This window comes from Phaenicophaeus curvirostris, chromosome 3 (genome assembly GCF_032191515.1).
Source record: "Phaenicophaeus curvirostris isolate KB17595 chromosome 3, BPBGC_Pcur_1.0, whole genome shotgun sequence".
In the NCBI taxonomy this organism is placed as follows: domain Eukaryota; kingdom Metazoa; phylum Chordata; class Aves; order Cuculiformes; family Cuculidae; genus Phaenicophaeus; species Phaenicophaeus curvirostris.
In genome coordinates, this window is record NC_091394.1 from 68,483,265 (window position 1) to 68,511,019 (window position 27,755).

General features: G+C 38.0%; 1 long non-coding RNA gene across 1 annotated transcript; it reads right to left on the reverse strand.

The window, feature by feature from the left end:
• Positions 1–2,541: 2,541 nt before the first annotated feature.
• On the reverse strand, positions 2,542–20,186 carry LOC138718619 (uncharacterized). Its single transcript, XR_011337122.1, has 4 exons — positions 20,073–20,186; positions 12,194–12,273; positions 4,541–4,624; positions 2,542–2,796 (listed from the first exon to the last, which is right to left on the reverse strand). It is a non-coding gene; the product is annotated as an uncharacterized lncRNA (long non-coding RNA).
• Positions 20,187–27,755: the final 7,569 nt, after the last annotated feature.

The window sequence follows — 27,755 nt, forward strand, 5'->3', positions numbered from 1 at the left end:
TTTTTCTCATTATTATACTACATAAATATCCATTTCTGCTCCATATGGCAAGGCTCTCTGTTGATAACTGTATTGCATTTCAAAAATCTTAAGTAAGCTTTTTGTCTGCTTATGTTAAAAGCTTTTCTGGTTCCCAATACATATCTGGATATCATCAGTTGTTATAGCTAATCCAAAGAGTGAAAATAAGGAATCTCTGGTGGATGTACCTGTAATTACAGTACAGGCAATAGTAATACAGCAACTCACTATGTAAATGCAAATTATTTTAACATATGATAGGTTATTAACCTGTGAAATCTATAAACCCCATATGCAGTATTGTATGCATTTATGTCAAGAAAAAGAAAATACATATCATATAAAACAACTCATCCTGGCTTTATCTGAAAAAAATTTCCAGGGTAGTAGGTACCTGTTAGGAGCTTCTCTTGTTTTCTTGTTTTTCCTTACAGTGGATGGTGTGACTACAGATTTTGTCTGTCATTTACTAAAACTTTTCTTATAGACCCAGCCAAGACACTATGGTTGTAAAAATTATTATTAAAAAACTGTTTAGAAGGCCACAGCCTCAGCTGTGTTCTGCAGTGCTCACATGCAAGAGAATACAAATGAAACTCATGTAAAATTGAAGGCAGAAGAACACTGTTACATGAGAATATGTGAACTCCCTGAATCAAAATGGAAATGACATTGCAATTCCTAAATACCCAGCACGGGTGACAATGAGCAGAATACAATGAGGGAAAGAAGCCTAGCTCTCCCACACTGACTTATGAAATCTAACAGTGCATTTGTCTGTGAAACTGAAGTGTAGAATTAAAAACCCCTCCAGCTAAGCAATTAATGTTAAAAATGTTTTGGTACAGGTCTGTCCTGATGTCTGTAGAGCATCCCATGTGTCATGCATCCAGTAACTGGGAGATCACTCTAGTTCACATTTTGTGACTCTTCTGGAAATATTGGGGATGGGGTTGGTGGGATGTGCTGTCCCCTCTCCTGAAATGAAGCCCTGCAGTGCGTGATTGTCTTTACCAACTCCACTCTTCTCCTGGTCAGTGGTAACTAGGGAGCTGCTGCTGCGGGAGCCTGGACAACACCAACCAGTGTCAGAGACAGAGAAATCGAATTAGGCAGAAATTAAAGAGGAGTCAGAGGCTAAGAATGTGGCAGCTGAGTAGTGCAGAATGCCACAAAGTGCTAATGCACTGGTGGTTAGACAGCATCAACGTAATCGGAAAGCGAGTCCTTCACAGCCTTTATCATGCACCGTGCTCTTTAAAGTCTTCAGATACAGCCAATGTAAAGCTTCCATCCTAGCTTTCAGGGGTTAGTCTGTACTGAAAGTGTAGTTTCCAACCTGTTTATCGCCAGTCACGGCAGAACTAAAATCCAGTTTGCAGAATGGGGCTGTTCCAGGGCTTTGTAGGTTTTATAAGACAAATGGGAGGCCTCAGGTTGGTAAGAGGTATTGTAAGTCTTTCACACACACAGGCTCTTCAGGATAGCTTATGATTTGTACTTAAATTAGGAGTTTCCAATATAATGAAATATTGTGGAACCAAAACCTGTAATCGCTGCCACAGTATATTTTATGCTGAGTGTTAAATGTCTTAGGTTCCTTCAGTGGTGCTGCATGCAGATAGTGTTGGGCAAACATCGATTCCCTGGTTATCTGTATGATGGATACAGTGCATAGTGATTTGCATGGCACACTGGCAATCAAGCCAGATCACATGGTACCTGTAATTCGGGTTAAATGGAAATATGAATGCCCATGCCAGTTTTGCCCAGGCTTGTTGAAACAGGTGGATAGTTGCTCAGAAGGCTCCAGAGTATCATCTGATCTGCTGAATTTGCAGAACCAGATTTACTTAATTTGGAAAGTCTTTAAATTACACTTGGTCATAATGGACTCCAGTTAAGACTGTGGCAAGGACTGGCAGCTGATAAAGATCTGATAGAGGGTTAACTGTAGAAGTTTTAATCCAGATCAGGCCAAGAACATATACAATACAAAAAAAAAAAAAGATATTATTCTCACTATTCTTGATTTGGTATGATTTGACCTCTATCATAATAGCTGCTGTAATATATTGGCATCTAGCGGAAGGCTTGTGTAACTGCAATTTAAATTTTGAGCAAACTCCTCATGGTGTTCCTGTATGGAACCTTACATCATAGCCACCAGAGTATCCCATGGCTTGAATAAGATGTGTTTCTGTACGTAGTCTGTGGCGATGCAGATCTGCAAAGAACATATGTAGCTGAAGATCTGTATTTCTGACAGAAGATAAATACATACTGTTGCAAATATATTTCATGGGGGTGGCTGGGGACAGTGTAAATCCACTGCCTTTAGCAATTGAAATTTATGAACTGACTGTTCAGTGGTTAGCTTATCACAAGTAAATTATTTGACAGGGAAAACATTATTGCTGTACGAAAATAGATGAACTATTACAAAATATTTATCTCAGTTTACCTTCCAGGGAAACAAACTTACTAACAAACAGTTGCATTGCGGTAGAGATGTATGGTTATATGAAATAGGAGAAATTCAGGATGTGTAGTAAAATAACCTGTCTTCTTTATATGGTAGTAATAACCAAATACCAAGAAATATATGTATATATTACTTTAAGTATGTATATATAGATACCTCATAAAATCAGACAGAACCACAGAAATTAAGTATGAAAGGGAGTTGAAGAGAATATCTTGTCTGTTTGCTGAAATAGGTGAGCTCTTCATAAACTTCTCTTGATATACAGCAGAAAAGCCCCTCTATTTACGCTGTGAAGAGGAACAAAAGAATCTGGGCTCCTTCCAGGAATTTTCACAGGAGTAGTACAAACTAATAATGATCGTTGTGATGAAAAACAAGACATCAATACCTGGCAATGGTGTTCATACAATCAGAAACTTTCCAAAGTTATTGGTATTTGACTGCATGGTATAAAAGTAATTTGAAAACTGAATAGAGGTAATAACACTGAATACAAGTCTGAAAATTTGAAATGAACAATTAAGGTGAACTTATTTTTAAAAAAAAAAATATATCCACCGAGATAAGGATAAGGAAAACAAGCTTTAATCCAAAAGAAGATAAAGGAATACAAACTGTTCTAGAAGGTGTAAACAATGACTGAATAGATTTTTTTAGTGTACTCAGGAATGAAGGAGGGCTAATAGGCAAAACTTCAAAAGGATAATGAAAAGTGAAGATGAATATTCTTTGTTAGTCGTACATTCATTGATGTACATACTAATAAGACATATTGAAAAGCATGGTTTTAAACAAATTTCCCAATAAGCATTCCCTAGAAAACTGTAAAGTACATATTTATTGAACATAATCTTTATGAACTCCATATGCAGCATTGTGCGTATTTAATAATGACATTTGTTAATGATTGGTGGAAACAATCTTAAGCTAAAAAGCCATCTTTACGGGTGCATATAACAAAAGAAGATACCTGGTAAAGATGGAAAAAATTATTTCATCTGTTTGTTTTCAAATAGATGTCTCTTTGTTTTGGATCCTTACTGCAAATTAAGAAAAAATACACTAATAAAGTGAAAATAAACGATGAGCCAACTGAATACGTGACATAAGTTCTGCAGTGGGTTCTTGATTGTGGGGCTGATGTTTGCAAGCTGAAATTACTGTTGTACAATATTGAAAGTCAAGAGAATTCCTGCTTTTTGTGCAGCTCAGTTTTAATTGTAGAGCTATGACTAAAGCCACCATAATTTATATACATGCATTTGTACATAGAATTTTTTTTAACATAGCATTTACTTTGTTTCATGCGACTATTTACCTATCTGTAGTAATAAAATACTTAATAACATACAGGTATGACACGTGCTTTATCTGGCAGCATGAAGTTACTTTTATACTATAGTATTCTATATCTGTTGAGTCACCTAAAGTTATAATAGCCTGTAGGATTTTCATCTCATATGAGTATTTTCATGTTTGGTTTTAAATATTAACATCACTTTTACTTAAATGTTATGTAAGACATTTTTTCCTACCTTTTTTTAGAGTAGTTGAAAGATGGAAGTAGGAACGTGAAAGATAGTTTCATATTACTTCAGACTATTAATGACTTCTGATATATTTTTTTTAAAAAGGAAACGATAAAAGTCTATTTATATAAAAAAAGATTGAAATAGAAATGCAGAGTAGTATACACACAGCATTTGCAGTAATAATTTCTTCAAAACCTTCTGTGGTTGTCTGAGAAAGGATTTGCCTAATTACTGAATAACCTAATAAATATATGAAATCAACTTAAAATTTTGGGTAACGAAAAGTAATAGACCACTTAAAGGCTTTCTGTAGCAATGAGTCTGGTTTAGCAGAGCTTGCACACATCTTTTTTTTCACAATTACTTGTTGCACTTAGGTCACATCAAATGGATCAGGAATAAGGGCTTCTTTCACTTTTCAGAGGAGCATGTCCACAACCGTATTCTGTTGGTTTGGCATAGTTATAGCACTTCTAAAACTTGCTAGAAAGCTACTGACTTGGAATAAGATGTGAAAATATGCAATTACATCCCTCAGACCAAAGGTATGCTTCAGTGCATTTTCCTTTCTGGTGCTTTTGTCCTGAAAGGCAGCACAAACGACAATTACTAGCAACACTAGATACTGACTGCTTCCTGAAGCATGTTCAATCTAGAATCTGCTCTTGCATTAGAGAACCCTGTAGTTTTAGATGCTTTTTATTTATCTTCAAAGGTACTGGAACTCGGTTGCGTGCTTCAAAACTGCAGCTGGCAGAAGATGATACTTGCCAATGGACTACTCATTTAAAAGACACATCTTAAAAATCATTCAGTCCTCAGGAAAATTCACATATCATATGAAGAGAACTTTGCAAATTTTGGATGTTGTTCTGGAGTATTTAACAAAGATGACCAGAATGGGACATCCTGGAGTGTCACAAAATGTAAATTTGAGTTGTTTAAAAAACTGGCCTATCTGTACTACAAAAAGCATAGAGGGTGGAAAAATAAGGCCTTTTATTGTTACTATGAGAGATGCTCTTAGGCCCTGAATAGGAGAGAAAGAATATCAGTCCCCTCGGAACCTTTCAAATTTATTAAAATTTCCAGCTTTTTCTAGACTTTTGCTTTCTAAACCTAGAGATTTCTAGGTTTTAAGGTAGGTCTACTTGACAGGAGCATGTCTTGTTCTATAAAATCATAGAATGGTTTGGGGTAAGGGACCTTAAAGGTCATCTAGTTCCAACCACATGGTTGGGTAAGGAAGGACTCCTTCCACTAGGTCAGGTTGCCCAGAGGCCCATCCAACCCAGCCTTGAACACCTCCAGGAATGGGACTCCCACAGCTCCTCTGGACAATCTGTTCCAGTGCCTTGCCACCCTCACAGTAAAAATTGCCTTCCTAGTATCTAATCTAAATCTCCCCTGTTTCCGTTTAAAGTTATTATGCCTTGTCCTGTCACTACGCTACCTGATAACGAGTCCCTCCCCAGCTTTCCTGTAGCTGCCCTGTAAGTACTGGAAAGCTGCTATAAGGTCTCCCCAGAGCCTTCTCTTCTCAGGCTGAACAAGCCCAGCTTTCTCAGCATATCCTCAAATGGCAGGTGCTCCAGCCCTCTGATCATCTTCATTTAGCACACTCTTATCTTTGTACAGTTGAAATTGATTCTCCCATCAGAAGAGAGTTGGCAGCAGAAGTCAGCTGAGCAAAACATGTCTTGTCCACAGGTTGCTCCCAGCCCTTTGCTTTGGTCATATAAAACAAGCTCCCACTGGCAGCACTGTTTAACTACACAACTATATTTCAAAGCAGTATAAGATGCTGTCCCATGCTCTTCAACAGTTGTTTTATTCTGTTGAACTTCCAGTACATTTTCAGGCTTACGAAGTTGGAGATGTGTACTTACGCTGCTGCACACTGCAGATGAATTCAAGAACATGAATTTTGCATATTCATTTCTACAATGTTATTTGCTTATGGCTTTAATTCATACCAGACAGCCTCTTCCTTAACTTTCTGACATTAATTCTAGCTCTCATGAAAGAAAGGACACTTTAAATACTGGATATACAGATACTATAAATGACCGCTGGCGGCACAGCCATTTCAGGAAATGCAGCCATAGCTGGGAATGTGTTGCCTTTCATATTTTCCAGCAGCAAATGTTCAGATTGTTTCCAGAGCCCTCCTGGGATATGAACTGCTGAATGACTTGTGATTTAAATCTGCAGAAAAGCAAGATTTACTTATTTTCTTTTGTGCCCCAAAAGTAAACTTTAACTAGAGGCTTTTCAGAAGTGTTGTCCAACCTGGCATTCCTCTGACATTGCTGCAAGTGCTGTTCTTCCTTGAGTGGTCTAGTGGTGAAGCCGTGGTATTTTGGTGAAATCGTGACCAGTACTATTGGTGTTAGTGAGTATCTGCTCTCTGCTCAGATACCCATTGCTCTCATGTTTGGCTGGACAGAGTTTGGGCTGGAGGATCCTACCTGTGTCAGACAGCAGAGGGACGAGGGGTTGCTACAGGGAGAGGGCTAGCAAAATCCTAAACAGAGATGGATTTGTTATCACGGGATGGATCTTTTTCTAATAACTGCTGCCAAGGAGAAAACAATCATTTCTATCAATCCTTTACTGCCTACTGAAAAAAAACCAAACAGAATGGGAAATATGTCCTGGCAAGGTTTCTGGTGTATCCAGGTCCATGATTCAGCATTTCATAAATGGATAATTATTTAAGTCTGTCTTTTCCTTTGTAATCAATACTGAGTGTTAACTTGTCTTTTTTTCTGTTGCCATCCAATTGAGGCCAAATAATTTGCTTAAGTATTACTATTAATGGCACCCCTAGAGGCTTTTCCGTTATTGTCAAGAGCAAAGCACTGTAAAGATATACATGGCCAGATGATTAAGGATCCATGCACACAGTATGTGATAAATTTGTCAAAAAATAATTTCATAATAAAAATTACAATAAATGTAGGTATCCCTTTAAATATGCTATCGGAAGTCCATTGGCGTATGAATTTCTTGGAACACTGTTCTGTGAACAGAATTTTCATTAAAATGCCTGTACCTTTGTGTGACAGTAATTCAGTCTGAAAAACAATCTGTTGGGTTTTTTCCTTCTATTCACACATGCCCTTGAAGTATTTTTTGGCAGCAATGCTTGGAAGATAGCCCCTTCACTAGTATCTGAGTCTTTGCACTGCAAGCAAAGATAACAGCGTTGGAGCCATATGCTCTAGTGTCTCCCAGCTTAGAGAGCAAGTAATTCTTGCTACTCACATGGCCCCTCTGATTAAGTGCCTCTTGCTCCTTTTAGGACACCATTTGCTGCTCTGCAGTGTTCTCTGATTTGAACACGTTTGTGTGCATCTCAATTTATCTCTCCCCCACTCAGCCTTCTATGTACTATAATATGGAAGAGCAGACTTAAATCCACAGCAATTTATTATGATCCAGTATTTCATGGACAGAGGCCAAGACTACTGCTGACTCTAGTAACTTTAGTAGCAAAACACTAAGGAAATATTACCTAATTTTTCAGCTACAGATTGATCTCAATTAGAAAAAAAAAAAAAACCAAAACAACAAAAGCCTGTTGTGACTAGAGCAGTCCTCAGCCACTTTTAGCACAAACAGGGTTAAATGTTGAGTGAAGGGACATGCTTTTCATTTTCTGTCATGGAAGTACAACTGGTAACTGTGATGTTTGTGTATCTCAGGAGGTGAAAAACAACCAACCAGTGATGAGCAAACACTGACAGAAAACATAAAAGCAGACACATAATTCACAGGACAGACAGCAAGAGATAAGACACTGCATACGAATAAGCGAGTGTGAGAGCAAGCGTGTGATGAAGGAGAAGATTTAACTGCTTCACTGAAAGTGCAATTACACAAACAGCTCTGCTGGCTGCATTTCATCAGTAAATACTACCCAGTGGCATAAAACTTAAAAAAGAGACCCCAACAAACTATGAAAATGGCAGATTTGCTTCCAGGCAAAATAAATAATGATCAGTTAAAGTTACCAATATATAACATCTGCCGTTTAAATAATGAGCTTGGTTTCTGCTTCTTCCTCAGAATGAGTATTCTTGGCTCAGATTGAGAGGTTTTGCTCTACTTTCTGAACAAGACTATGCGTTCTTCCAGCAATATACTTTTAAAAAGGTGATGGAAAAATAGAGTACTGATATTTCTTAATTTCCATAAATACCCTATGCTGTAATAGAACAGAATCAATAAGTGGTTTAGTTTGCAAGGGACCTTAAAGATCATCTAGTTCCAACCACACTGCCATGGGCGAGGACATCTTCCACTGGATCAGGCCACCCAAGGTTCCATCCAGCCTGGCCTTGAACACCTCCAGGGATGGGGCTCCCATGATTTCTCTGGACAACTTGTTCCAGTGCTTCACCAGCCTCAGAGTAAAAAAAATTCTTCCTAATAGTGAATCTAAATCTCCCCTGTTTCAGCTTAAAACCATTACTCCTTGTCCTATCACTACACTTCCTGAAGAAGAGCACCCCCCCCCACCCCCCGCAGCTTTCCTGTTGTTCCCCTTTAAGTTTGGAATGTTGCTATAAGGTCTCCCCAGAACCTTCTCTTCTCTAGGCTAAACAAGCCCAACTCCCTCAGCCAGTCAGTGTATGGGAGGTGCTTCAGCCCTCTGGTTAGACATCTAGTAAAACATCTTTATGGGCTGTCACTGCAGGTATGACCTGAAATAAGAACAACAGTATGCCAGGTTCTGAGGACTTTTTTGGTGGCTGCAGAGAAAAAGAGGCAAGATATTCCTTCCAGATTTGGATAAGAAAGAGAAGTTGAAGGGAGTTTGTTACAGCAAGAAGTGCTTCAAAATTTTAAGTTGATGCAAAAATATTTTTTTGTAAACTTTTCATTTTTTCAGTGAGCTGTAACTTCATCTTTCCTGGTGGATCTCTGTGGCTGGTTCCCAGGATCAGCCTGGAAAGGCTGTTGTGTGCCTTAGCTCTCTTACAAAATCTTTGCATGCAAGATCAGCATTTGAAGTCTTAGTGAGCTCCTAACTCTCTGAGGACCTGGATGCAGGAAGGACCTCCATCCTCTACAACAGAAATTCTGGCTGTTCTCAGCTGTGGCAGGTTTGGGCTGTGGATGTATTGTAGGGTGGACATGACTGGATTTTCAGAAGTGACAAGCTCCTCTTTTGTTTTATCCTCTTACAAGAATTTTAGATCCAAACACGTGGAAGTTCAGTTTCCACCTTAGTCAGTACTTTTGCCATTGATTTTGGTATTGCATGCCCATACTGCCCTATTCGTTTCAGTAATGGTCGCTATTTCCTTGCTAATGTATTTGGCTTTTTAAAGAACAAACTTGAAAATATATATTTGTTAAGGAGTAAGAATACTTGCCCCAAAGTCACAAACCCGCAAGCAAAATATTTTATTCCCATGTCCCAAGCATTCTGTGAAGGACAATTTGTGAGTGAAATGCATAAACTTTTTTTTTATAGCTCAGATTGCTGAGCTATCTGGACCACTTATACTGGCTTTCTGGAAGTAGCTGATATCACTTGAGATTAGTAAAGCCAGTCTGGATTTCCTGAATTATCTGTTAATTAATTTTGACTGCCTTTAATGATCCAGCACTTGTGGTCCAAAGAAGTAATACTAATTACAAGCCATATAGTTTTTAAGCTGAAGAAAGATTTAGTTACTGTGTTACCCAGCCATTATAAAACTTGGCTGGATTTTTCTATGCTGTCTTTCAAAAGAAACTGAACTCCTTCAGTGAAGGATTCTCTATGCAAATTTCAGGATGACCGTATATGGATATTTAGTTCCACAGGTTCCATTTGAATGTTTAAGTAGTAGTATAATCCAGTGTCTACTCAAATACTCTTCTCTGGAATACTTTTTTTAAATATATTTTTGTTATAGTAATACTTTCCAGCTGGTGATACTTACATTGTCTGGATCTGATTTAGCCAAATTACAAACACACACATGCTTGAGTCACTAGATCTCCATTCAGGAGTCTCATAGCTTAGTTTTCCAAATTATGTATCTGAACTATTCAATTTTTGGTGGTGTGACTAACATTATATTTCATAAATTATTTGTGAAACAGACAAAAGTAGTTGAATAAAATATAGCATTAACTGCAATGTGACTAAGAACTTTAATTCACAGAGCATTTATGTCAGAGAAAAATATAAAGGCAAAAGGTTGATGTAGTTCCACACTGTTATATTGTGCTCCTACGCTTCCCAGATGGGTGGGAAAGCATGATCAGGACAATAAATTCCATGGCAATATCTTCATTTAGGTGAATTAAATTATTTCAACACATTTTTACAGTGTACATATATAATATATATTATATCTTCAGGTCACACTGCTTATTTCCTTTGTAATGTTAAGGCACTCATCTTTTGGAGGTATCCAAAACAGCGTAGTCCCTCCAGAGCTCTTTATCTACTTGTGGCCATGTATTCTGCTTGTAGAAGAGTTCATTACTCTTCTGGAGTCAAAAGGAGCTGGGAAGCCATTCTGTAAACAGCTAACATCTTGCCTAGAAGCATGAAAGCAGAGCACCGCTTTTGCTCACTTGCTCCCTGCCTACCTGCAGGCCCTCTTGCATGTTTTTAGCCTTCCAAATCTCATTGCTACTCAGCCCTCCACTCGAGTGGATTTCAGACCCTGCATTTTAAACCAACTCTAATTACAACCTAGAGACCTATACAATTGCAGTCATATTTAAATGCCATTAAGTGACTGAATAATTTAGCGGTGCATACAGCAAAGGTTAGTTGATGGTAGCATTAATTCTGTGGATATTAGAAGTATTTTAGCATTTTCTGATTAACTTTTGAAATGCCTTAAAATTTCTCCTCCAAGTCAGCCTTAAGATCTATAGAAATATAGAATCATAGAATAGTTTGGGTTGGAGGGGACCTTAAAAATCAGCCAGTTCCAAACCCCCTGCCACGGGCAGGGTCACCATCCACTATATCAGGCTGCCCAAGGCCCCATCCAACCTGGCTTTGAACACCTCCAGGGATGGGGCAGCCACAGCTTCCCTGGGCAACCTGTTCCAGTGTCCCACTACTCTCATAGTGAATAAATAGCTCCATTTATTTTTGTATGTCTCAGTTTTAGGAAGACAGCTCTACCTTTCATTCAGGAATTATGTATTTTTGCTCATGTGCTAACAGGACCAGAAGAAACCACCTCCTCAGGTGCTTGTATTCATTCTGCTTCAGTAGCCAATAGCTGTGTAACAGCTTAACCTGGAAAGATACACGGTCTGTGATTTAAGCCTTCATTGCAAAACCAGTCTAGAACTCCAGTGCACCAAGGTTGGCATAGAAGTGAACATCTTTAACATTCTGCTTTCTGACTAGAAAAGTTACACAGAAAGAGTAAGTCCAGATATTTGCATGAAAACTTAAGGAAGTTATTCCATTTGGGCTTACTGAAATTTTCTCCTGCAAGTTGAGAGCATGGAAGTGACTTACCGTATGAATACACCTGGAATTCCAGGTTGCATCTCTGTAGCATTTCTCTCCCCAGGAAAGCCAATTTGTCCACATCTGGCATGATGAATGCAAGCAGTTTCATCATTTGCTTATATGTTTTACAGCACGTTACAGATATGAATAAATCTGCTTTGCGGAGGGAGGAATCAAAGCAGAGAAAAATGAAGTAACTTGACCAACGTTATATGGGAAGTCAGTAACAAAAGAAGACTGAAAAGCTTCTGAGACTTTGTTGAGTGTTTCTCAAGTAGCTCCTGCTACAACCTCAGATGAGTAGTTATAGACACCCTGGGGTTTTAAATAACTTCCATAAGTGTATTCTGTGATGCCCTATCCCAACAGAGTTACAATGCTCAGCTCTTCTTGAGACTTTGAACGAGCCTATAAGATAGCATTTATAAAGGTAAGTGCTTTCAGTAATTTTGCTTTGATGGCTGCTATTAGCCAGTTTGTGCAGTCACCTAAAACAAGGAATAGCTGCTCAATTGTCAGCAATGGCTACCTTTTGTACTCTTTGTAATGTTTCTTTCCTATAAGATTGTTTGCTAATAGTTTTGGCTGATAAGTTCCAAAGTTGTATTTAGTACCTTGCTCTAAGTTTCTAGGTAGGTACACACAATGAGCAATAGCAGCTACCTGGAATAAGTTTTCCCTGCTTCTCAGTATCTCAAACATTGTGTAGAAATCCATTAACTAGACCTTATGGTTGGTTTGTGCTGCAGGAAACACATTTTTCTCATGAGTTGAAGGAGCCTATGCACAGCATAGCAAAACATTGTAAAACTTCCAAGATATTCAAAAGACTAAGACAGTTCTCATCAAACTCCCAACTCAAGAAAGTAATATTTAACATGTAGCTAAACAGACTCTGTCTGGGAGGCCCAGAAGGGCAGATTTCAGCAACTAAAGTAATTCCTTAAAAAGTCAGTTCTTAGTTTGATCATATGGAAACAGTTAGCTTTGAGTTTCCTTTCCATCCCAATTACTTGTCAGCCTCTTTGGTAGTGAACGCTTGCTTGATGATAACTTCAGGGGTATCTGCACAGATCCAGCCTCCTCTTCCTGTCCCAGCTATGCAATCACTTCAATCTCTGTAATTCGTTACACCTTGCAAAGGCTGCTGGGGGTGATCTCATGCATAGGACGAAAACTACAAGAATTGTCTAGCAAACATTCATATTCTACCTACACAAGTGTCGCTGTGCCCACTGAATGTCTGACAGGAAACAAAAGATTAAAATATGTGTCAATGTATAAGTGTTTATGCTATACTGGCTAGGTGGTTTTCCAGGTTCTATAGTATCATTTTAGAGATTTTGAATGTTTAGATGTGATAAATGATCTTATGAAAGGTGCCTTTCAGAGTAGATAACAGTACGAATAGTTATTATGAAAGCACTTAAACAGTAGTTGCTAATCTAAGCACTGCTAAAGTGGTGATACAGCATTGAGTCATTACAGTCACATCAGTTAACAATCAGACAGCCTTGCTTAAGTGAAAACTACAGGCTAGCTTGTACTGCAAGAGAAATAGTAAGGGAAACAAGAGCATTTCCACATCGGTTATATATCTCTATAGCAAAATGGTTTTGAAAAATATTTTAAGAATAGAACAGAACCACTTTCATCTGAATGTTCTATAATATGTGACAGTGAGGGATGCTGAGGCCAAGATAAATTCAGGCTGTTTACATTCAGGGACCTTGGCAACCGGAAAAGCTGACTTATATTAGATTATCAACCAAGATCTTGTAATATTAAGTTAAAGAGAATTAAAGTTTTCCTCAATTTACCTAGATATGCAAACCCAAGTTCTTCATGTATATTTTCTATTATCAAAAGAAAATTAACACTATGCAGTGTGTATCTGTAAGTTGTTTAGAGAAATAAGGTGAGTTTATAGGGTGACGCAATGTCTTTTATTGAAACAGCTCACAGAGCAGTAGTGGAAGAAATGGATGAACTTTGCAGGACTAAGCTAATTCGGAAGTCACCAGTGCTAGAACCCTAACTGGGTATGAACGTTTGATGTACAGTAGCACAGACTTTATTTTTTTCAGCAGAATGAAACCTTTGTAAAAATACTTCATCTTGGGTTTGCCCTTCCTTATAAAACATGTTATCTGCCAGAAGTGCTGGATGAATACTTAGGTGTTAAGGGCATCTATAAGTAACAGATTATGTAACATTCATAAATAATTTTCAGACAGTAATAGTCAAGCTTCTATCCTTATTTATTCTGTTCCACTGGCTTAATTTTAATATTACACAGACTGAAATATTTGTCAATATTTCCACTTATTTCTTTGTAATCTGTCCAATTTCACTTATGTTTTAAAGATGGGACTTAAAATATCTTTAATATTTTGCTTTTATATGATATTTGTATGATAAATATATTGTCTCTTAGGGTAACAGAGTTGTACTTCATATTGAGGTGGAAAAAAAAATGTGGGAAAACAGATATGAAGTGCATGTAATAAGTCCAAAGTACTGAGGTAAGGCCCGTTTATAGCTGCATAGGCAACATGAGAAAGTAAGGGATTTTCTGAGTAGATTTAGACTGATGTGATTACAGATAAGTAACTGCAGATTTATGTAGGATGTGCACTTGTTTGTGGAACTGGTTATGCATGTACATTTCTCTTTCTGCATATGGAATATGCAGACTGCATACAAGCAGGAATGTTTTGCATTGGTAGGGCAGTTTGAGAATCTAGGTCAGAGTGAGTAACTGAAGTCCATATCGACGCCAAAATATTGAGTAAGTGATACTATATTCTCTGTCCACAGTTTTTCTTCCAGAACACTTGGTTCAATCCACCCCAAATAATTAAGCACTTCCTTGGAAAGGGTTATCAGCATTGTAATCATAATTCTGTCATGAAAATAGTCTCTTCTGATTCAGAAACGTAAACATTCTTTAAAATTAAGAGGAAATTTGATATGGATGAATAAACAAAAGCTATTAAACTAATTACAAACTGGAATATATTTTTGACAGTATGAAAATTACAAGTGAAATACAATTAATGATTGGAATAGTAACAATCAAATTTTACTCAGTATGCTGAGTTTAATTTCCTATCTTGTAAATCACAGACAAACCTTGCAAACTAGCCAACTGCAACATTGATGTGATTAATCAGTTCTTATAAATATGCTGGTGCTGGGTGGCCAGTTTTAAACAATGAACATAGAAAACCTACAGAATCAGAAATTAAGAGGCTCCATCTCATTCAATATGACTGAAAAAGAATTTTTTTCCCCAAGCAGAGCAAAATAGCCTTGTGGAGGTCATTGTAGAGGATCTGTACTACAATCAGCTCCTGCAATATTTCTGTGGCCAACATTGTGATCTCTATTACTCCATCTGCAAAGCCTATGATGCTGCCTCTTCAGCTGTGCACGATTTTAGCAGGGAGTTCCAACCTACCTCTGCACCCTGTCAGCAGGGCTGCTGTATCACAGTGTGCAGTCTAATCCTCCTGTGATCCTCGGTTATCCTTCTGCTCTGCCTTCACAAGCAAATGTTTTTCCACATGGAATGAATACAAAGAGAAAAATGTTTAGTCTTTTTTTTGTTTGTTTGTTTGTTTTCCATTTGCACCAAACAATCCCAAATATGGACTCTGCTCAGACTGAAATTCCAGAAAGGAGCATTTACAAGGATTGCCTTTGCAAAGCCATTATGGCCCTGGAATCATAGAATCATTTAGGTTGCAAAAGACCCTTGAGATCATTGAGTCCAACTGAAACTTAACTCTGCCAAATCTACCACTAAACCGTGTCCCTAAGCGCCACATCTACAGGACTTTTAAATACTTCCAGGGGTAATAATATCATTCCATGGTCAATTGCAACATTGCCTTAAGAATTGCTTCATGAAACATTTATTTGTATTCATGAAAAGTGAGATGGCAGCAATTTGTTGCATATAAAAATACACTTACCAAGTGTAATTGGTACTGGTGAATCTGTTATAAATGTTTTGTTGATGTAAAGCTTATTTTCATACAATGTAACATAATACTTAAAAAGCATTGCCAAAATATTGAAGTAATCTATATTTTTTCTTTGGAGCAAATAAGGGTAGAGGTTTTTGCTGACTAATCACTTTTGTGTAGTATAAAGAATATTTTTTTGTGATTATAAGTAAATTGAGTTTTATACTTAAGTCTTCTGCAGCATCTCTGAAAAGGTATTTTTATTTCCAAGTAAGTCTTTGATAAAGCAGTGGGCTTTTTCCTCCACTTTTGGACTACTTCTGTGTCTTAAGAGGAAAAGCCTCACCAGGATTTACCATGCTGGAGTCTTGAAGGACAGAGACAACTGGGACAAAGACAATTATGGTCTTAGCAGAACAGATGCAAGTGATGTTGTTTTCCACAGACTACTAAAAGGCTTTTCAGTAAAACATATTGTCACTGAACTAGCAAGTGGCCCCAGCTTTTTTCACAGCTCTCTTTCTAGAATGCCGTTATAAACTGAAGCTATTGCAGTGCAGGTATTTAACCTAAAAGAAACAAAATGTTGCAAGAAAAAAGCTGCAAGCCTACCAGGAAAAGAAAGCTTCTTAAAGACTGGTGCCTTTCAGTATCAGAGAAAGCTGAATTTAATGTGAGTCCTTAATTAATTAATTAATTAATTCCAGTCACCCTGGAGCATATTTATTCATGCTATTTCATCAGTTATGTTCACAAACATTCATTTTAATATAGTAATTATCAATTCAATAAAGTTATGCGCTCCCTATCACAAAGTTCCATGTAAACAAAGCCCAAATAAATAAAGGTGGTGAAGAACAAAGACACCTAGCAAGGCTAAGGGAACAGATTTGATCAAATGAACATTAGAGTGTAATCAAAAAGACAAATCTGACATGTCTGTAAATATGAAGATTTCTTTCTCCATTGAAGACCTTTGGGAACTCCTTTTTAGTCTTTGGAATCTTCTTCATCTTCATAAAATCACTGTTTGTATATAACAGTGTTTCTTATATAGTCTCTGCCACTGAAACTGTGTTCCAATCTAACACTGAAACCTCAAGAATCTGAGTATTCCTCCAGTGTTTATTCTATACTTTGATCAGCTTCTGTGCAGTGGTGTCACTGAGGCAAAAGAGAACCGTATTCCCAAGATGCTAACATAGGTTAGTTTAACTAAATCTCTCACTTCAGCCTACAATACTTGCCGGAAAATTATATTGCTGTGGGACTTTTCTGTTCATAATGTAGTCCTTGTCAGGAGCTTAAAATGTCTAAAACAAGATAATTAAAGAATCCTTAAAAGTGTATTTCAGTGTTCTTATCTTCATGTTTTATAGGTGGTCTGAAATAATTTCACCATACCCTTCTGAAAAAGAGTTGAGAAACCAGTCACGTTAAACCCTATTTCTTCTGTTGTAAACTATCGCCCTGGTTATACTCAACACCATACTCTTTGTTGAGTTTTGTAGCTCTGTCTCTGGAACAGTGATCAACACTTCTCTATACTAGCATGGTGTAGACTATTTATAGACCTATTTTACAAAGTTAATTTCTGCAAGGAAAAATACACCATATTTTGATTGAAAAAAGACCTATTACATTCTTTCCTTTTCAGTCTCCTACCAATGCAAGTTCATATCTCCAGGATACTAGCTGCTTGCTCAATAATTTGTTGCATAAAAATCTAGGGCTTTTCATCTCTGAAAAAACTCTGCAGCAGAGCTAGCACTTTTTCCTCCCACTCTTAAGACATTTTCCTGACTTAAAAATTCTTTCTAATTAGCTGTTCAACATTCTATCTTCCATCTCACTTCTTCATAAACAGCAATAGTTTTTACAAAACTTTTCTCATTAGTAACTATCTTTAGCTCTCGCCTGTGTGCTTCCCAAAGGCAGTGAAAATATGGATTCCATTTTTTATCTGCTTTCCTTTTTTTTAAGACCAGCACAATTTTACTTTCATATTCACAAAAGTGTCTGGAATATAATGTAACACTATCATGACCTCAGCTTCTGAAAAAACTCACTCATGCAGCAGAAATGCTTTTTTTATGCCAAACTCTACTTTCTTTACGTAGCAACACACTGCTGCTTTCATGGAGTAATTAATCCATGTTTCCGTGATCATCCCCATGTGTTCATAAACATATTCTTGTCCCGAATGGTGTTCTTGAGGTACTCATGTTTCAGTTTACATGTCGGCAACAAACCAGAATTTTGCTGCTTCTGGAGATTTAGATCAGATTTTGCAATAATTTGCTATGATTTTCGCTTTATAGGGATATGGAAGCACTGCAAACAAAGCTCTGTGAGTGGTGTTTTTAATCAAATGGATTGTTGTTTCATCAATTTGGAATTGTAGATAGTTACTAGTATGCAGCTACTCATACCAATATAATAACAATGAAAATTGTGAGAAGGATGATGTCTTTTAAAAAATCTCAGCACAGTAATTTCTGTTAAACGTATCCTCATATGCAAATACAAAGAATGGTCTTAAATTTCTTCATTTTAAGAGGTTAAAAATTCCTGAAGTTTCTGCTTTTATTGGTCTTACCTTTAGTCTCTCTGTCATATGCTTTCAAATACTGGCATGCAGCACTTGGAGAGTACCTGTTTCTGAGAAAGAGCACTCGCTCAACCTCATTTCCCATAATGGCCATAATCAAGTCTTTCTTATTTGCACAAATAGAGTTCATGACTGTGTGAACAAATTGTATCCTAATGTGTACATAGAGTCAGGATTCTTGGTGGCAATCAGTACAGCACTACAGAAACATTTGGAGAGCAAATGAACGTGTGCTAAGGATCTGAATTTCATACCATATGCATTTGGGGAAGTTTACAGCTTTATAGGCTGTGGACTCAATATTTTAGGATTTGGAGGAGCATGGTTTGGGAGCAGATCTTCTGGTCTGGTTTCTTCTGAAAAGAATGGGGGCTGAGCATTTGTGTGAATCTATCTGATAAGTGGGGATGATCAGAAGATTCATCTCAGAACTACACTCCCAAACTAAAATAAGACATTAATTTGGGACACTCAGAGCTAGTCAAGCATCCAATTGCTCTCTTCAGCATACTTGTCGTGCTCAAGTCAGGAATACAATTATTCACAAGGGCAAAATATTCCAATGGTTATTTGCTTTTCTTTGCCCTATATAGGGTTTGGGGGGCTTGGTTTTGTTGTTGTTGTTTGGTTGGGTTAGTTTTTTTTATCTAAATATTCTCTAGCGTCTTTTCTTTTCTAGAATGAAAGGGAAGTGTCCTAAGGGACCTAGAGTACTGTTATGATTATGCTTCTCTCAGCTGAGTTTCTCTATGAGTGCTTTGAAAAATAATTCTACCTAAAATAATGGATATACTCCTTAGCAAAATTGTGCAATCCATCAGTTCTGCACAGGTTTATGGATTGAATGGAAGATCAGACAGAAGGAAGAAACAGAAGATGACTCTAAATAGGTGATAAACATTATTAAATCCCTTCAGTTCTCACAGTTTGAAACTTGCAAACTGTAAGATGTGTCATTCAGCCACATATGCACTGTCAAAGAGCTCTCAGGGAATGTTAATCTGGCACTGGAAGTTACCTTCGTGATTCTGCTCTGAGATAGGAAGAGAAGGCTGATCCAGAGGGGGAACTAAAGGCATTGCTAAATCACCACCTTCCCCAACTGCTTATTTTTCTGAGATTTTTTAAAGAACTTCTAACTGAAACATTGTACTTGGAAGCAAAAAGGAGAGGAGGGCAAGGAGGGAGAACAAGATGTTTTTGTAGATGTTTTTCTTTGTATGTTTTAAAATAGATTATGTAGTGTAAACTAAGCTTATATTTTCATATATGGTTCATATGAACTAGGAACATCCTAGCTTCTACCATTTTTTCTCTCCATTCAGCTATAGGAAAAGAAGATAATGTTCATAGCATAGTTCTTGATTTCAAAACTGAAGCAGGCTACACTTTTCCTCTAATTTAATGAAATGACGGTCTGCAGAACATTCAAGCCTTGTCCTAGTATGTGCTTCATTCTTATCCTGAATCAAGGCCCATAAATGGTGTTCAGAACTGTTCCATATCATTGCATGTACCTTTTTAAATTATACTAATAGACCTCTCCAATGACATGGAAACTTTTATATTGTAGCACTGAATACACGGGTGGATGAGGTGCTGAGGGATATGGTTTAGTGTTTGATAGGAACGGTTGGACTCGATGATCCGGTGGGTCTCTTCCAACCTGGTTATTCTGTGATTCTGTGATTATGTAGGAAGTCCATAATATTAAGTTCATAATCTTATAATTTAATGTTATAATTAACAAAGAAAATAATTTTGAATTCCTTAGTATTTTTTTAACCCAGATACCTCTCTGTCACATACAGAGTTACTGGGTTTTTTCCCCTTGTCTTCAGAACTTCTTAGAAGTACAAGAAAATCCAACCAAAAAAAAGCCCTTAAAATGAACAAAGTCTTCCTGGAGACATAGCGAATTTGGGCTCATTCATTAGCTATCTTTTTGAGTGCTCACCTTTGCAAAGAGCAGACAATGTCCAAGGGAATCACTGTTGAGTTTCTTAGTTTTTCTGAGGCTGGTACCCATAGGAAAAATAGAAGTTTCTGAAAATGTCCTGATTTTTTTTTTACCTGTGAATATCAGAGTATAAAATAGAAAGTTAGCTTTGCGGATAAATGTATCTGTGCCTGTGCATTCTCAATGTTTGGCTGATTTCTGGACAAATCAGAAAGCTGGGCAATCACCAGCGGCATGAGGTTTAATAAGAGCAAGTGCCAGATTTTGCACCTGGGACTTGGAAGCCCTGGATATACATTCACACTAGGGAGTGAGAGCCTAGCGTGCAGCCCTGTGAAAAAGGATCTCAGGGTTCTGGTCAACAGCAAGCTGAACACAAGCCAGCAGTGTGCCCTGGCAGCCAAGAGGGCCAACCACGTCCTGGGGTGCATCAAACACACTGTCATTAGCTAATCGAGGGAGGTGATTTTCCTGCTCTGCTCCACATTGGTGCAGCCTGACCTTGAGTACTGTGTGCAGTTTTGGGTGCCACAATATAAAAAGGATGTAAAGCTACTGGAGAGTGTCCAGAGGAGGGCCACAAAATTGGTGAAGGGTTAGAGGGGCAGCCAAATAAGGAGTGGCTAAATTGGCTTGGTCTGTTCAGCCTGAAGAAGAAGAGACTGAAGGGAGACCTCATTGCAGTTTACTGTTTCCTCATAAGGGAAGGAGGAGAATCATGCATTGACCTCTTTTCTCTGGTGACCCATGATAGGACCTGAAGGAATGGCAGGAAGGTGTGTGAGGGGAGGTTTAGGTTGGATATTAGGAAAAGGCTCTTCATCCAGAGGGTGGTGGAGCACTGCAACAGGCTCCCCAGGGAAGCAGTGAAGCTGCCAAGCCTGACAATGTTCAAGAAGCATTTGGAGAACACCTCCTGTTGGGGTTGCCCTATGCAGGGACAGGAGTCAGACTTGATGATCCTTTTCCCTTCCAGCTCAGGACAAACTATGATTCTTACTTCAAAGTCTGGAGTAATTTGGCAACGAGAAAAGGAAGGAATCTGTCTTTAATAAAGAAATGTAATAAAATCTGTAAGACCTCGCTGTAAATGTCTTCTGTAGCCCACTGATCAGGAATAAGTAGGTTAAGAAATAAAGAGTATATTCTGCTTTTCCTGTGACCTGTCTACTCTGAAGAACTACTTTTCTGTCAGTTCTGTGTCGGTTATGTTTTGTGTCTGTTTTGGTAGCATTTAGTCCAATTAAAGCACCTCGACTGAGTCCTCTAAACACTGAGAAGTGATGTCTCATGCCCAGAAAAAAATGTTTATTTTATAAGACTGTTATAATTATTCCTGGGGCTAGATTTACAAGAGGATATGAGGCACCGAGATTTCTCCTGAAGTCCCTTGTATGGCTATGCAAACCTTGATAACCTTCTACAGTACAATTTGACTTTAAGGTACTGTTAGATCTTGATCCAGCTCTGTCATGCCTTGATTGTTGATCTGTGTCTCTGAAACTTTCATTAGTTAATTGTACAGCAAACAAACATATATAAAACCAAACCAACCCCGCTGTCTCATCTGTACAGAATGACAAAGAATATAAATTGGATTGTTGATGATATTTTGCTTGAAGCAAATTGTGACTAGGAGCTGTTATCTGGAACTCTGCTGATCTTTGTTATTTTTTGTTACATTAAGAATGTAATGCAGAAGTCAGAGTTATTTGCATATATTTTGCAGTTCTTCAGATGCTAATTTTTGTTCTACAATTGTCTTACCATTTTCATTAATATTTTTAGTAATTATCTTACATAAGCTTTAGAAATTATAATCTTTGTCTTTTATGTCATTACAATGCATGAACTTGCATGTTCAGTAAGATCAGAATCAGGATTTTTTTTTATTCTAGAAGCAAGTAAAATCTTGTTGCAAATAACACAAAGACATAAAAATAAAAGATATGTACTGCCCTAGTGTCTTTCTTCTGCCACTCCTGTCTAAGTCATGAAGGCTTCTTGCTTTCAGGTTTGGCTACCATAAACAATAAATCAGTTTTGTGAAAGCTTTATCATAATTGCGAGAAATGGTAGGACTGAAGACACATCTTACACCAGTTTATGTAATAATCTTTGCTAGATAGTAACATGTAAATAAACTACAATTTTGAATGAAACACAAGTCACCTAAAATGTATGCTGGATAAGATGTATGCATATCTGCAGAGAAATGTAGTGTATGTCAGAAACTGTCTGCCAGTGGTGATCTCTGGTTTGGGCTATGCTTATGCTCATGACAGGAAAGGGAACTGAATTTAGACTCTGGGACTACCTCTCTAATCAGTGCATTTCGTATGGCCCATCCTTGGGCTTATGCACCACTCAGAATTGTTTGTTCTCTAAAATTGTTAACATGCTCCAGGGAACAGTTTTATCCGTATCTGTACCAAGAAGCTTTCTGCTCAGGTGCAGAGAGGAATAGCACAGGGCATGGGAAGGCAAAAAGAGTTCAGCCATTTGGATGTAAGCCATGGTGTTGCTTGCACTTCATTTAATTTACTGGTATAGATGTAGCTCTGGACTTTACATTCAGCTCTCTGAGTATTGTGTGCTACTGAGAGGAGTAACATATGATTAGGGGCTGACAGATAAGATTGCTTTTAATGATAGATTTGATAGGGAAGGAGCTACAGAAAACAGAATATCAAAGTTCATAAAGAGCAGTTTGTAAAATCCAATAATTGCTACTAGTTACACCGAGGAAATACATAGCAGAGCCCTCCTGGAGAATGGAAATGTGTTCAGTTTTGAACACGAGACCAGAGGACAAGTATATTTTTTCATAATTGTACTATACTTGTAGGTAAGGAACTCTGCCACCAGGATAGAGTTTGGCCAACTTTTTCTTTAGACAAATTGATTTGCCCACATTTTCCAATAAGTTGGTGAATATGGAATTGTTTCCCTGGAAAGACAAAAAGAAAGATTGTTCGTTTTATGTTACAAGACTGTGGGTTAGCTTGGTCTTATTAGCATACCCCGTAGTCCCTAACATACAAATAAGTAACATACCAGCACTAACAACATGCTTTGGATCCTCCAAATTTTTAATAATTAACAAGGTGTATGTACTTTTGTCAATAACCATAATATACATGACTTATTTTCCCTGATTAAATTCTCTAACAGTAATAATATATGTTGGACAAAAACATTCAAAGAATATTCACAATACACAATGGTTTTATCAAAGTATTTCTAAACGTTTCTAAGCAGAACTGTCTTTGATTTGTGTTTTTGATCATGATAAAGAACATGATGTTCCCTTTCAAACTGTAAAACTCGGAATAGTATTCAGGTATTTTCATATGGTGCCAAACAGCAGCAAAAAACTTCCAACCTCATTCTCAGAAATGGTCAAAATATTCAGACAGAAATGTTAGGAGGGAAATATATAATTCCGTTCATAGGTGGAACAGAAGACTTTTATTTAAAACTGTTAACATTTAGAAAATTTCTAAGTAATTGGGGAAAAAGCCTTTTCACACTGAACAGAGTTCTGTTTAAGTTTGCCATAGGCAGCTTTGCCTCTAGTTAGTGATACAGCCTTTTTGCTTTTGTCAAATATTTCATACCAAATGCTTGATGAATAGTTTCTATGAATAATTCCCAGCTGCAGGTTGTTTAGAAAGTGCCTAGTGATCTTTGTTTTCTTGGATTATGTAACTGAGTTTATCGTGCATTACTCACAATAAAAAAATTAAGCCCCAATCTGGAATCAGGGTGCTATAGGTAGGGCCAATTACACGTATACTTTGCCCATAGCAACTTGTATTCTAACACAAAACAGGTCCCAACAAGCCACGAGAACAACAGTGGACAGTATGGAACACACTGCATGTGTCAATAAGCATAACAGCACTAGGAACATGCTTTCAGGCCAGCCTGATTCTGGCCCTCTGCCAGCAGTTGATTTCTATGATGTAAGTCCGGGATAAATGTGTGTAGCTTGGAACTACTAAATCATTAAATATTATTTTACAGACAAATAAATCCAGTGTGCGTGTTCATTGATAGATACACATGTATAGTGGGGCAGACTTGAACTCACTGTTTTCCCTTTGGATGGGCAATAATGGCATCAACTGTTGGCAGAATGTCTGCACCATTTGATGTAGAATCATAGGAATGGTTGGACTCGATGATCCGGTGGGTCTCTTCCAACCTGGTTATTCTATGATTCTATGATCAGTCCTCCTCACTCTCCCATTTGGCATTGCAATGTGTGTCTCATTTTGTTCCCCCAGCCATGGCAGTGCTGGCAAGAGGCAAAGCAGCAGCCCTAGCTCCTTGGCCACAGGCAGAGGAGGCTGAGGCTGCAAATACTCTGCTATCAGCATCTCCCAGGGTTTGGACATAACAACAGAGACCTCTTTGTATTTAAGACTTAGGAGCATTTATACAGACTGTCACAAACTGTCCTCCAAACAGCTGTTGTCACCATGACTGCAAGTCAAAATCATCCCATGGGTAGTAGCCAGGTCTTGTTCCTGAAAATGTTTGAATCTATATATTCAGCAACCCTAAAATAACTTCTATATGGAGAAATTAATCAGCCATATGTGTTCCTTTAGCGCTGTCACAATCTGCTTACCCTATAAGTAAGCACAACGGTGCTGACAACATAAGATCAGCACAACAGTGATAACTGTTAAGGGAAATCATCTTGCTGAGGGGTGGAGGCACGAACAAAGTTGTTGTTTTGGCTAGTGGCTTTGATGTTACACATGAACTTTTTCCTCTTAGAAGACTTACTCTCTTTCTGACACACACTGCTTGATCAAAGGTGGTGTCTGAATCCAGTGAAGAACATCTGCTCTGCTGGCTCATTTGTCACATTGGGCACAGTCTTGCACTGATTGGATCAGAATTCCCAAAAGCGATAGAAGCAATAGAAATTTGAAACAACATTTGTCAAATCCTCCAAATGAAGCAAGTTTGGGGTGGACCAGTGTACTGAATCTTCAAAGCTTGCCTAAGTAGTTTCTGCAGTGCGAGGCAGTAGTCGTCGCTGCACAGTCTTGTTTTTGCTGACTCCGAGTTACTTGTAATTGTAAGCAAGTGGCAAGCAATCGCACTGGCTAACATAAGTCATTTTAGTGTCAGAGCAAAAGTTTGTGTAGATCTGTATCTCAGCACGATGTTAAAGGAACTGTTGCTGCTAAAGATTCTTTTCTACATGAGAGGTAAAACAGAGCCACTTCTCATTGCCAATATCATAAACCAGAGAGCCCCAACTTCTGAAATTAGTATTTTGCTTTCTGCAGATGCATTTTCTTTCCCAGATCTATAATGAAAGCAATGTAGTGCTTTACTTATTTGTTTTTATTGCTTAAGGACCAACAAGTTTGAGGAAAACCATCATAGGCACATTATATGTTTTATAGCCAGTTAGCATAGCTATAGAGTATAGAATCATAGAATAACCAGGTTGGAAGAGACCCACCGGATCATCGAGTCCAACCATTCCTATCAAACACTAAACCATGCCCCTCAGCACCTTGTCCACCCATGTCTTAAACACCTCCGGGGAAAGTGACTCAACCACCTCCTTGGGAAGCCTGTTATTGGGGTAGGTTGACTGAGTATTGGTGATTGCCAAATACTAAATCACACAGTAACGTGATTTTGCCTTATTTCTGTGTGATGCTTCAATTAGCTACCAACTTCCCCATGTTCCACCCCAAAGTATCATGCATTATTGTATGTCATTTACCCATATATATAGATACATATACATGTTGTCTTTTACATATGTACACACCTGTATAAAATTCACATTTTAATTTGGGTTTGTGAAGCATGAAAGGTGCTACAAAATATTGTCATTGTAGCAGGTGACCCTGGCTCTCCCAGCTTTGTTGAGATCTTGTACTTCATTTTGTGAAATATTAGGAAGGTTAACTGAACCAAAAGAAGGAGATGAGAGAGCAATGAGGAGGACTGACAAGTAATGGTAGAAGAATCTTGACCAAAATGTGCAAGGAGGACAGGAATGAGTGATAGAAGCAGAGGACGATAAAAGGTTCTGCTTACCTACAGGTAAGAAAATCAAGTTCATAATCTAGAAACTGCAGTGAACGGGCTCTAAAAATGTTAATAGCACCTGTTTAGTGATTCAGTAAAACATCTGAAATCCTTCATGGTTGTGGGTGACTATGCTTGAAAAATCATCAGGCTAGACCTTCAGTCAGCTTAAATGGGAATACGACTGCATTTAAAGGTCCCTGTGGTCTTCCACAAGCTTGCTTAGGTTTGCAGAATCATCTCCCCCACCCTGAAGTTCCTCCCTTCCTTTTCTGCAGTTGATGGTGGAGATATGCATCCCTAATAAATAACCCTAGCAAGATACTGATGAGAGCTGCTGAGCCAGAAGATGGGATAGTAAGTCACCACTGGTGATTTTGTCAGAAGGATTTTGCTGAAAGAAGCAAAAAAGCTGTTGTGAACTAACTGATTCAGAGGGCATCATCTCTGAGCTGCATCATAATCTGGGACTAAACTGCTGCAGTTTTCATACAAATACCTTATATGCACTCTTCAACCTTCCTATAAATGAGCTATAGGTAGAAGAAAGTAGATTTCAATAAGCTGGTAAGATGTGTGACTATCTGCCTTTGTATTCTGCTTTTGCAAAGAAACAATATTGTCTCAAAAGGTGTTAAAGATCTTACGATGGTGATTTTCTCCAGCAAGAGAAATGATTTATAAGAACGTCTGATTTTATTGATCCATGAATAAATAAGTGTCTGCATTGGCTCTGGTTTAAAGATGTGATATATTCCAATGAAACTGAGCAAGAAAATAATACCTTTTGCCAAAAAAAAAAAAAAGCTTTACTATTTTATATAACACTCTTAGAAAGAGTAATTGTGATTCCCCATTCAACTTCTGTAATTTTTTTCTGCTGCCCGGTGTTGACAGAAGCACTTATCTTTTATGTGGACAATCCATATACCTGGAACATACTGTTGGCTCTGATCTCCCCAGGCACACAACAAATAAAGGCATCATTGCCCTGCCACTCCACAAGGAATGTGGTTGGTGTGTCTCAGCAGTTTGCTTTCTCTGATTCACTGAGGAATAGTCTCATACTTTTTTTTTATTTTATTTTTTTTAAATGAGAGCATTTTTCTGTCTTGTATTCCTTTTCCTCTCAAGCCCCCTTTGCTATATTAGTTCACTGGAGAGCACAAGTAGATGAGCCAGAATCTTGTCAGTGAGAATTTTTTTCTAATTCATGCTGCAAGGTACCCTTCATCAGCATTTATATCCAGGGAAAGTATTCATAGCAGTGTTTGACTGTACTGCAAAAGAAATAGAGGTTTGGGACGATACTCGGGATGAAGGTGTCTTGTCATCTTAAGGAGGTTTGTGCTGAGGTAAAGGACCCCCAGGAACAGGCAGGTAGGGGCTATCTGTAGTGGGAGAAAGAACCAGTTCTTTGCTGGAGCAGGGCATGTATTTCTTTCTCTTTCTCATGACCTTTCTAGCTGTTCCTTTGCTATTCATTGCACTTCCCAGTTATGACTCAGACATCTTGCTGAAACATATCAGAGAGCTCTATCTTTGCTGTGAAATGCTGTGCATTGCAGGATTCTTCATTGCACTTGTAATGTCAGCCTGTTTTGGACT